Raw genomic sequence first — 11,766 nt, 5'->3', positions numbered from 1 at the left:
TTTCCCAATCGAGAACCACTATTAAGGGAAATGATGAAGTCGGAGTTTTAGTTATGATCCTGGAAAGGAGATTCAAATTACTGAAACAAACTGTTGTGGTGACTGAAGAAGATAGGAGAAGCTACGGGACCTGCTGAAATTGCAGCAACAACATTTAAAAAGATACATTTGAAGAAAAACCCAACTGTTTTTAGGGCTGCACCCTCCTCTTGTCATATTTTGAATAAAATTTTTATACCTATTTATGTAAAAGGGTAAATATATGAATGTATATTTTACTTTTTCCCAAGCAGTTTTGCCCCAGCTTAATTATTAATAGAATCCCTTGCCATTCTAAAATGTGTCCCACTGTGAACAACAAATTACATTATCATCAGCTATCTATTTTCTCAACAACACTCTACGTAAGCATCAGGAGGGAAGATAATTCTTTCTTATGCACTGATATATGCCCACAGTACTGTCACTGTGATGGTTAATTTTAGGTGTCAACTTGATTGGGCCAAGAGTTGCACAGATTAAACATTATTTCTGAGTGTGTCTGTGAGGGTGTTTCTGGATCAGGTTATCATTTGGATCTGGACTCAAAGTACACTTAGCCCTTGAACATGGGTTTGAACTGTGAAGGTCCACTTACATATCGATGTTTTAAAAATATAAATACAGTACTCTTTTTCTTTTTGATTTTATTAATAACATATTCTTTTCTCCAGCTTACTTTATTGTGTGAGTACTGTATATAATACATATAAGATACAAAATACGTGTTACTTGACTATGTTATTGGTAAGACTCCCGGTCAGTAATAGGCTCTTAGTGGTTAAGTTTGAGGGAATTAAATTTATATGTACATCTTTGACTGCAGGACGGGTCAGTGCCCTTAATCCCTATGTTATTCAAGAGTCAGCGACATCACTGGTCATCATCCGGTCTTTTGAGTGCCTGAATAGAACAAAAAGTCAGAAGAAGGAGGAATTTCCCCCTTTTTGTTTCCATCCTGCCAGCTGGGCAGGGCCCTTGGTCTTCTACCCTTGAACTGGAATTTATGCCATCATCAACTAGCTCCCTTGGTTCTTAAGCCTTCAGACTCAGACTAGAATTATACCACCAGTTTTCTTAGGTCTCCAGCTTACAGATAGCAGATTGTGGGACTTCTCAGTGTAATTGTGTGAACCAGTTCTGCACAATAAATGTCTTCCTGTTCATATATCCTGTGGTTCTATTTCCCTGGAAAACCCTGCTTAATATAGTCATGTAGTGGTAAATCAATAAATATTTTTGAACCTACAGTAAAAATAAAATTCAGTTAATCATGTATGTAATCTATCAGCAGGATTGGCCAGAGCCCTAAGAAAATGAGGCAAGCCTACATACAAGGAGTTTTCCTCTATAACCCATGGTGCAGTTTAGAAGTCCTTTCTAGCATATACTGGGGTTTTCTGGCTAGATTTCAACAAGGGAACCTTGCCCAGAATCAACTAGGGAAGCAGGCTGGTTACAGACACAGTTGAATGCATTTTATTTTACAGTTCTACAGATCTAATTATATTTTGGTCATCATTGTTCAGACTTTATATGCTATTGGTAGGGTGGTTCACTTGATTTTTTCCCAAAGGGGAATAAATGAGTAAAGAATTTACATTCTGAAGGATATATTTTAGTTAAGAATTCAGTGCCAAAGAGGTATGCCTTAAAGAGGTGTTCTAGATTGCATCTGTGTTCCCTCATCCTTCTTTACACTCATACAGACACATGCTAACAAAAACTTCTATGTACTTTACCTTACCTGCCATTTTCAAGTTCTCATTTTGGAGTTATTTGCTGAAGAAATTGAGAAATACTCTGTATTTAGGAACAAATCAGAGATGACATATAATGACTGATAGAATTCTCACCTTGGCCTTTAATAAGAACAAGATGGCATAATTAAGATGCCCTTATCATCTCATTGAAGAAAAGCTTAATGTCCTAAGATTGTCATAAATATAGACCTGCATTAATACCCTGAAAAATGCCTTAACACCTCTGGAATTACTGATATGTTTCCTTCCAAAAATAATGGTAAATTCCTGGAAACATTTATGGTTCAAATAGATTGAGAAAGACATAATATTATTTTCCTCTTGTAACTAGGAACGTTTGATGTATGAATTTCTCATGCCCCTGTGAATCAGGTATTATTAACCTCATTGTATATTTGAATAAATAATGCTTCTGTAAATTTAGGATTTAAACACAGATCTTCCTGAGTCTGAGTGATTATATCTTCTGGTATTTGATTAGAAGTCTTTTGGCCAATATTAGAAGGTAAAAGAACAAATATTCTATCAAATTTATTGAATTTAATATTCAGAAATCCATGTGAACTTGGACAAATTATATAAACACATCAAACTTCTATTTGTTTTATCTGCAAAATGAAGATGGTAAGAGTAACCATCATATGGGACTGTTAAGAGAGTAAGATTAGATAATGTGCTTATAGAATTTCACAGAATCTCAGCAACTGTGATGCATTTTGATACATCAGTAAATTATTTTTATCATTTTTATTCCAAGTCTTTATTTAAATTCCAGAGAGTTAACAACAGTGTAATATTAGTTTCGGGTGTAGAATTTAGTGCCTCATCTCTTACATGAAACACCCAGTGGTCCACACAACAATTGCCATCCTTAATACCCATCTTTCATCTAGGCCATCCCCTCCCCACCTCTCCCCCAACAGCCCTGTTTGTTCTTTATCATTAAGAGTCTGTTTTGGGGCGCCTGGGTGGCTTAGTCGGTTAAGCATCCGACTTTCGCTTAGGTCATGATCTCGTGGTTCGTGGGTTCGAGCCCCGCGTCGGGCTCTGTGCTGACTGCCAGCTCAGAGTCTGGAGCCTATTTCAGAGTCTGTATCTCCCTCTCTCTCTGACCCTCCCCTGCCCACGCTGTCTCTCTCTCTCTCCTAGAAATAAAAAAAAAAAAAAAAAAGGAGTCTGTTCCTTGGATCCTCTCCCCTCCCCACTCCATGTTCATTTGTTTTGTTTCTTAAGTTCCACATATGAGTGTAATCATTAATTTCATAAATAATTTAAAAAAATATTTTTTGTGCCATAATTTGATGTTTAATAAGAATGTGTTACTTAAACAGCAGTACACTAGACATTGTAGAGGACACTGAGAATCATCTTGTCTGCTGTTGGTCCTGGCTATGAAGATAAAACACACACCTAAGTCTGAGAACACCAAGTGGTGAGATCTTACCTGTAAATGTGCTGGGACTTTTGGTGGAGAGAGAAACTGTTGTGGGCCCCAAATCAAGATGGGAGCCATGTTGCTATTGACTCCAAAGGAAGTATAGAATATTAAGAGGAAGGGGAGGGCAGGTACAAGGGGATAGATCATGAGTAACGTTATGAAGGTGTGAGGAGCAAGGCCCTTTCGGGAGAAGCAACCAGACAGAGCTAGAGATAGTGCCTCGGTGAAATCAAAAAGGAGAGAGAACTGTTTTCAAGTTGGATACCCTGTTCAGTGCTTTATAGTTTTCCATACAGACATTTTGAGAAGCAAATTAATAAACTGGGCTGATTGGGAAATTGATGCCCATTCTCTCCACCTCCTACAGCAACCCTTACAGTGGTGAAGGAAATGAGGATCTGGTGGTGGTGGGAGTCTGAACAATTCATAGTCTCTTAGTGTGGATTTTCTCCCTGAAGGTAGCATGTGCAAAAGTGCAAAGGTCAGCTTCTGAAACATTTTATATTTGCGTGTGGAGTAGCCTATATTGTTTGAAAATGTTACTTGATTAATATTCCCCTCCAAGCAGCCTTCCTGCCTTTTCATCGAACTTTGCTTTCACCAAATAGGTGAGGAATCTTTGTTAGACTGATTAGTCGTCTTTGTTCCTCTACCCCAGTATTTACCTATCACTGATGCCTTCTAGTGTTTGTGGCAATGGTTGAAAGATCAATTTTCCATAGATTAAACTTCAGTGAGATTTTAATGAGTAAGCCTTTGTTCTTGCATTTATCTTATCTATGCTTTCAAGTGTCCTTTCCTGCCATCTTTTAGCAGCTTTATTAAGATAAAACACACATATCAACCTTATTTAAATTTATTCATTTTCAATGACTTTTTATGCAAGCATAGAATCATGCAGCCATTACTATAGTCAATTTTAGAAACTCTTCATCACCTCAGAGAGAAGCTCTCCCTCACTCCTTCCATCTCCCCAGCCTAGGTAACCAAGAAACTACTTTCCATCTCTATAGATTTGCCTCTTCTGGACATTTCATAAATAGCATCATGTAGTGAGTGGCTGGCTTCCTACAGGTAGCGTAATGCTTTTGAGTTTATCCAGGTTGTCACATGCATCAGGACTTCATTTCATTAATAACCTGTTGTATGGAAACACCACATTTTACTTATTCTTTCATCAGTTCTATACATTTGGATTGTTTCAACTTCTTGGCTATTATGAATAATGTTACTAAGAACATTCAAGTGCAGTTTTTGTGTGACCATTTTTAATTTTTTTTCAGTAGAAGGAATGGAATAGTTGGAACGCATGGTAATTCTATGTTTAACTTTTTCATGCCCTTTTGAGCCTGGAGCTGGCTTCACAATCCTAAACCGGGCATGCAAAACACACCCTTGTTTTGCATGGCTCCCTCTTGGGTGCTCTGCTCTTCTTGTACCCATATTCTTCTTTATGTCTTCATGCAAATCCATGCTTAGATTAACACCCAAATGTATATCACTGGCCTAGACTGATTCTCTGGACTCTAAATCTTTATATCCAAATGTTCAATACCAGTTCTTTTTGAATACCCCACAGGGACTTCTAAATCAATCTTTTATTCTTCTCCCTTCCACCATGCTCCTCATCCTATATATTCTAAGTGGGTGAATGACACATCCTAATAAGAAATCCAACAGCCATACCAGGCTTCTTCTTTCCCTTATATAATCCATCACCAAACCCTATTGATTCAGCCTCCTAAGCATCATGAATCTGTCCCCTTATTCCAGGCTCACAGTTACCGCTTTGCTTTAATCTCTCAAGTCTTCTCCATGCAGTAGCCTCTTAACTTAACGCTGTGCAGATCATCCCCTTCCTCCTCCATCTGTTCTTCCTGAGGCTGCCAGAAAAGTTGCTCTGAAACACACATCTAATCATATCACTCTGCTGCCTAAAGCCTCTCAATGTTTCCCCACAGTCTGGAGAATGAAAAAGCAAACTCTTGGGCTTGGTGCCCCAAACTGTTCATAACTGGACCTTCATAGTCTCTTGACTTTCTTCTTCAGTTGTTTCCATCCCATGTCCAGACACCAGATTCCGTAGAGCTTCCAGATGAGCTGTGGATATTTTCGTGGCCTCACATCAGTTTCCCTAAACTGCCCTGACTCTAAGCCCCTTTGTAGTTAGACTAAATTCTACAATTCTTTGTGGGACAAATAAATAGAGATGTATTATAAAAAAATAACATCTTTTTTTTGTTCTTCAAGACATGTTGGGCCTTTGGGAAGAATTGTCTATAATCTCAGCTTGAATTGGTTTGCTTCTCAAAGCATCTTGCACTTTCATCACAGATATTATTGAGCTATATTTTAAGCGTTCCTTTACTAGCCTGACTTCCTCAGTTCACTGTTAGTTTTTTGAGAAAAAGACCACATCGGTTTTATCTTTGTCATCTCATCACTCTGTATGATAGTAGGCACTGAATATTTGCATGAATTCCATATCTGCAAATATTCCAAGAACCTTCAGATCTTACATGTTTAGATTCCCTGCCTGTGTTTGATCTGACCCAGCTTCTTCCAGGCCTAGAGCTAGTGAGAGTATTAAGTGCTTGATATGCAGTACTGGTAGTACTCTTACTCTGACAGCCTTTTCTTATAGCTGCTTTCCTGACAACTGCTAGCTTTTCTTTTCTTTCTGGTTTTCATGGTTATTCTTGCCGTTCTACCTCAGATTTGGCAAGGATGACTGCTTAGACTGGTTTCCAAAGGCCATGAGACCTGAACCCATCCTGACTTGTGAGAGCTCAGTGCGTGTGCCTGGTCTTCATGCTGTGACCTTATTATTCTATTCAGTCCTGTAGGTAATTCTTTGACATGGGTATAATGGAAAATGAAACATTTGCCTCTGTAATGCCCATCGCTTAATGGTCAAAGAAATGTCCAAATATTTTTATAAGCTCTCTGTAAGTGTTTTGGCTCTTCTTTTTTTAAATTTTATTTTAGAGAGAATGAGCGTGCATGTGTGGTGGGGGGGAGGGGCAGACGCACAGAGAGAGAGCAAGAGACAGAAAGAGAATCTTAAGCAGACTCCACACTTAGTATGGAGCCCGACGCAAGGCTCAATCCCACGAGGCTGGGTCATGATCTGAGCCAAAATCAAGAGTTGATTGTTCAACACACTGAGCCACCCAGGCACCCCTGACTCTTCCTTTAAACAGTTGAGTAAATTACTAGTTACAACTTTTAAAAAAGAAAGTGAGCGGAGAGATAGGAATTCAACTCCTCCATACCTCTTTCCCCACACTTAGTTCTGAGAATCACTTTCTTAAATATCTGTGTCTGTTGTAAGGAAAATGGCTTTGATTTCAGTATTTCCCATGGGGCTTTCAATTCCTCTCATTAAAATGAATGTATTTGCAGTTTGGAAGAAGAATTAATAAGGCTGTCCTGTTGAATGTTGAATGAAAGAGTGAACGCATTAAAGGCAGAAGAAGCTCTTGCCTGTGTACATGTAAAATGTGAAATGTACAAAAATATAGCTGACATCTAGTTCTAAAAATGTGTTGCTAGTCAGTTAGTCTAACAAAATATTTCAAGGTTTGTTTTATTTTGTCATTTGAGTTGTGATTGGTAGGTTGGTAGCTTTAAATTTCTTTGTATTTGGATATTGACGAGCATGAAAAAGGAGAGAAAAGAAAAACAAGAAGAAGTTTTAGCTTTTTTATACTTCATGCACTGTTCCCAATAAAATAAATGATTACATTGGTGATTGTGTAATTTAGTGTTCATTATCAAAATGCTGCGCTTCCCGTGCCTTTGTCTCTGGGAAGCTTATGGTTTAAAGACATTTGTAAAGATTTCAGACAACAATTGGAAATCTATTTCATAAAGCAAAGGAAGATAACTGTGGTGTTGTGGGGTTTAGAAGTAGTTACCCCACAGAATTACTTTCAGTTTTAAATACACAATTTTGAAGAAAGGTAGATAGGCTTTCAAGCTTACCAATTCTCTCAGACATTGCCAATAAGGCCAAGTCTGGAGGAAATGAAAGCAAAAGATATAAAGTTTTAATTTCACAATAAGACTTTGTTTGTTCCAGGAGGTAAATCAGATGGATACAGGAGGTTATCTACATTAAGTGTAATTTACTGAATGGCTGGTTTGTAGTTTGCGTCCGAGGTTTCCTATTTGAATGTCTGAATTAATTCTCAATTCTGACAATTTCCAGAGGTTGTTTGAGAACTGTTTCCTTCATTACTTGTAAATATGTTTCTTGAGATTACCACCCAGAGAGTCTTCAACTTAGAAAAATCAAGGCGACTCTGGTTTCCAAATTTGTTGAAGAAATCAAACATTCCTCTAAGTTCTGTTTGTTCATCTCTCCATCCTCTGCTGGAAGAAGAGTTAAGTTAGGAGAGAAGTGAAGATCCAGAAGCACAGATTGATTGTACAGGTTTGTGAACCACTCTTTACTGGTTTCCACAGTGTGAAAACAACCCCACAAAGCCAGTGGGGTTGAGGAACGGTGACGGGCAGAGAAGCAGCTTCTTCTGTTTTGTTGGTGATTGTCAAGTGGAAGTCTGTTAAATACAACTCAGAGTATAGAAAGAGTCAACATATACTTGACATGTGAATACAGAACACACTGGGAAAGATGTTTTATGAGAAAGTAGTCTTTTGATAGAAGGTATACCTTAAAATTTATGCTTGACTATATAAAAGGAAATAAACTGAAATACCAAATCATTTTCTAAGTTAAGAGCAAAGACTTACTGAAATGACACGGTTTTCCTTTGCACTGGAATTTAAGCAATGAGGCAAGGCTCTCAGAGAGCTGGGTTAGATCTTTTCAAGTATATTGACAATAGCAAGAGGTGTTTTGTTTAGCTTCTGAGTAGGTTTTCTCTCTCTTTTTAGGTATTAAGTGCTATATCCCATCTGTTGTATCAAAATGGAAATGGCTATCAGTGATTCAGTTTGTACCACCCATAGTTGAAGCTTCATGTAGGAATGTCAGCTTAGATAAATCAATGACTCTGACTCTTACTGTTGAAAATAATGAGGAAGTTGAATGTAAGGCATGTAAGTTGTATGCAAGGAGACTTGAAGGAAGTTGAAAGTTACTCCATTCCTCCCTTTCCCAGGCAATAGTTCACAGTAATCTGAAGGCTAATATTCCCAGCATGTATATATTTACTTATTTGTTTGCTCGTTTGTTTAACAAATGTTTGTATGGCACTTACCATGTGTTAGGCACTGTTGTCAATACTTAAGAGAACTCAGTAAGATAGATACTCTTATTATCGTTAATTTGCAGATGAGAAAATGGAGGCGAAGTAGCAAAATATTGTTTTCCCAAGGCTATGCACTATCATGTAGGCTGACTCTCGAATCTGTACCTTCAGCTACTAAGCTGTGTACTTTCACTTCTCCAAACTATGAGTTTATACATACAGATTGTTTGAAAAATCAAAATACTGTAGTAAAGAGGAACAATATATTAATAGCCATAAATACATTACTCTAAACAATGTAAATGTCTTATAAAGAACTGACTAGTTTTCCAGAGGGGAACTGAGACCTAGAAGTTTAGTGGAGGAAAAGAGGGGTGGAGATGTTTAAAGTTCAGGCTATAAATAGGGGCATCTAGGTGGCTCCCTTGGTTAAGCAAGTTCTGTTCAGGTCATAATCTCATGGATCCTGGGGTCCAGCCCTGCATCGGGCCCTGTGCTGACAGCTCAGCCTGGAGCCTGCTTCAGAGTCTGTGCCTCCTTCTCTCTCTCTCTGTCTCTCCCTTGGTTATGCTGTTTCTCTCTCTCAAAAGTAAATACATAAACATTAAAACAAAAACAATGACAACAACTCGGGCTACAAATGGAAGAAGAAGGCTTCAGAAAAGCCCTATGTATATTTGGGAAGGGTTGTTGTAACAAGTCAAATGGGTGCACACATGGGCTTCTGAACAGACTTGACTGTTTTAGAATATTAATCAGGTCTAGTCACTCTAATCAATTTTTTGTTTTGTCTGTTTTTCATTCTAACTGGGTTTTGTTGTTTTTGTTGTTTTCCTCTTCTCCCTACTCCCCTTCCTTCCTCGCTTCTGTCTCCTCCTCCTCTCTCCTCCTCTTTACCATCTTTCTTCTCTCGTTAATGTCAGAGTTATATATTCTTTGTAGCAGTCTAACATTATGTTTGTTTGTTTATTGAACCCAAATCACATGAACTCTCTTATTAAGCACATTCAGTGTGCCTTAGACTCAAAACTGGTGGTTGTTTGGTGAATCCTGGCCCACGTTGGTGTATTTGTGTTAGTCCACATACTGCTGTGTTTGTGTTTTTCATTGAGTTAGTGGCTATATCAGACAGGATGAACTATCACACACACACACACACACACACACACACGCACACACCTCAGTAGTTTAAAATAACAGAATTTTATCTCTCACTCATGTAGCACATATATCATGGGAGGACAATTGCACTGAATTGCCTTCACTCTGGACCTGCCTTCATAAAGCAGCCACTATCTGGGATATTATTAATTGAAACAGCAAAGAGAAAAGAGCTGTAGAAGGTCATACACACACAATTAAAATCTGGCTTAACAAATCATTGAGCAGAACTGGTCACACGGCACTATCCAGCCACAAAGGGACCAGACAGTCCATTTCCACTGTTTGGCCAGAAGGTTAAGAGCTCATGACTCCTACAGTTGCACACATTTAAAATGCAGAAGAAGTCACATAAAAATTGGGTTTTTCTCTTAAATCAGAGGATTTGACATCATTCCCCAATCCCTTCAAGGAAACAGTTGGTTAAAACCAAATAGCAGGTATCTTGTGGATACAAGTTATGTGGCAGCTCTCTCATTTATCAATTCCATCTCCCCCCAGTCATCCTGATTAGGTGCCCATGACCATATTTATTGTTCTGCCAGTGGTTTTTTTCTTCGAGAGGGTTTAAGAGAGAAGTATTTGCAGCCACACTTAACAAATGTAGAAAAATAAATGATTAAAAAAAAAAGTCTGGGTTTAAAGAAGAATGAACTAGAGTGTTCATGTATGCATGTTGTGTGTATATTTTTTTTTTAAATTTATATATTTTTCTAGGAAGCTAAAACAGGTTTCTGGCTTAATACTTATATAATCTGAAAAAAAAACCTATGTCAAATTTTTTTGATTTGTCCTTTATCTACCATCAGTCTAAATAAAAATAAAGATGGGGTACTTGTGGATGAATGAATTTTGTTCTTAAAACATCTTTTAAAGTTTCACCTGGAGTGTGGGTTTAAAATATTATGATCCAGTATATATGATTTGTTGCAAACAAGAGGTCACACTACTTCAGATTTGGAAAAAGAACAATAGCCCACATGAAATTTAAAAATAAACTATATGTAGGATGCCATGCTTTCTTTCAACCTGCTTTTTTACATATTTTTGAGGATCTTATTTTCTCTAGGAAAATTCATTTATGTTCATGTTGAAGGGGTTCAGAACAAGCCTCCCCAAAATGTGCTATTTTGGCATGTGGATTACTTTGAACTGAAGTCAGTCAATGCCCGAAAGACTCAGGAATAGCTTTTACCTCCCCTTAACTGCCTAAAAAAATTTAGATGGAGGACCTGGTCCAGGAGAACTATCACCGGAGGTAACTCCAAAAAATGGGCTAGGTGTGGTAAATTGTTGAGGAAGCTCGGAGGGCCTGGAGATCAAATTCCTGTGTTTCATTATCTCTGTTTGACATGGCAAACATTTATCAGCCGAGCCTTTTTCTTCCCATTTTCTTGTGAAATGTCTTCCTTCTCTATGATATCTGAGACTCCTTAGTTCAGGATGGCTTAGAAAGCTCAGCTGCCTGACTACCTGAGAGTCTCTTATCCTTCTGGGGCTTCTATATGGATGTTATTAAATTTTTCTCCTGTTTATCTGTCTTATGTCAATTTAATTGATAGACCAGCCAAAATAGCCTAGAAGGGTAAAGAAGAAATCTTTCTTATGATATACATTTCCATCTTGACAGTGACAAAACAGTTATTAATTTAATTGTTAAATTAATGTTAATTTAAATAAACTCAATGTTTTCTTAAAAACAAACAAACATTGGTCAGCCTCTTGTTTCTGAAGTTTAGATTAATCATATTTGGGTTTTGAGTGCATGGTTGGAAGTAAGATGAAAAGATTTTTCAAATAGCTCTGGACACTACTATAACAAAATACCATTTACCATTTCATATCAGAAAGTGATCAATTCTAAATGATCTATCTTTTAGGAATTGGTTTAAAAAGTCTAAAAATTGGTATTTCACTTAGAGCTACTGTGAGAAGATCTTTACATATTACAGAGAACAAATATATGCATTTTTAACCTTTTACTATTAAATTGGGATGAAATATCCTATTTTACTCTGAATATGAAGTGTCATGCTTTAAAGCATATTAAAATTTAGATGGCTCACTATGTATTGCCAAATCATATGAATGGCCATGGACAGCTGAGCGAATAAGTTTGAGGAATGACAACTCAATGTGTTATTCC

Source organism: Hyaena hyaena, unplaced genomic scaffold (assembly GCF_003009895.1).
Source record: "Hyaena hyaena isolate Hyena2069 unplaced genomic scaffold, ASM300989v1 scaffold_200, whole genome shotgun sequence".
Taxonomy (NCBI): domain Eukaryota; kingdom Metazoa; phylum Chordata; class Mammalia; order Carnivora; family Hyaenidae; genus Hyaena; species Hyaena hyaena.
The sequence above is the reverse complement of the archived record's forward strand: the minus strand, read 5'-3'. Positions refer to the sequence as shown.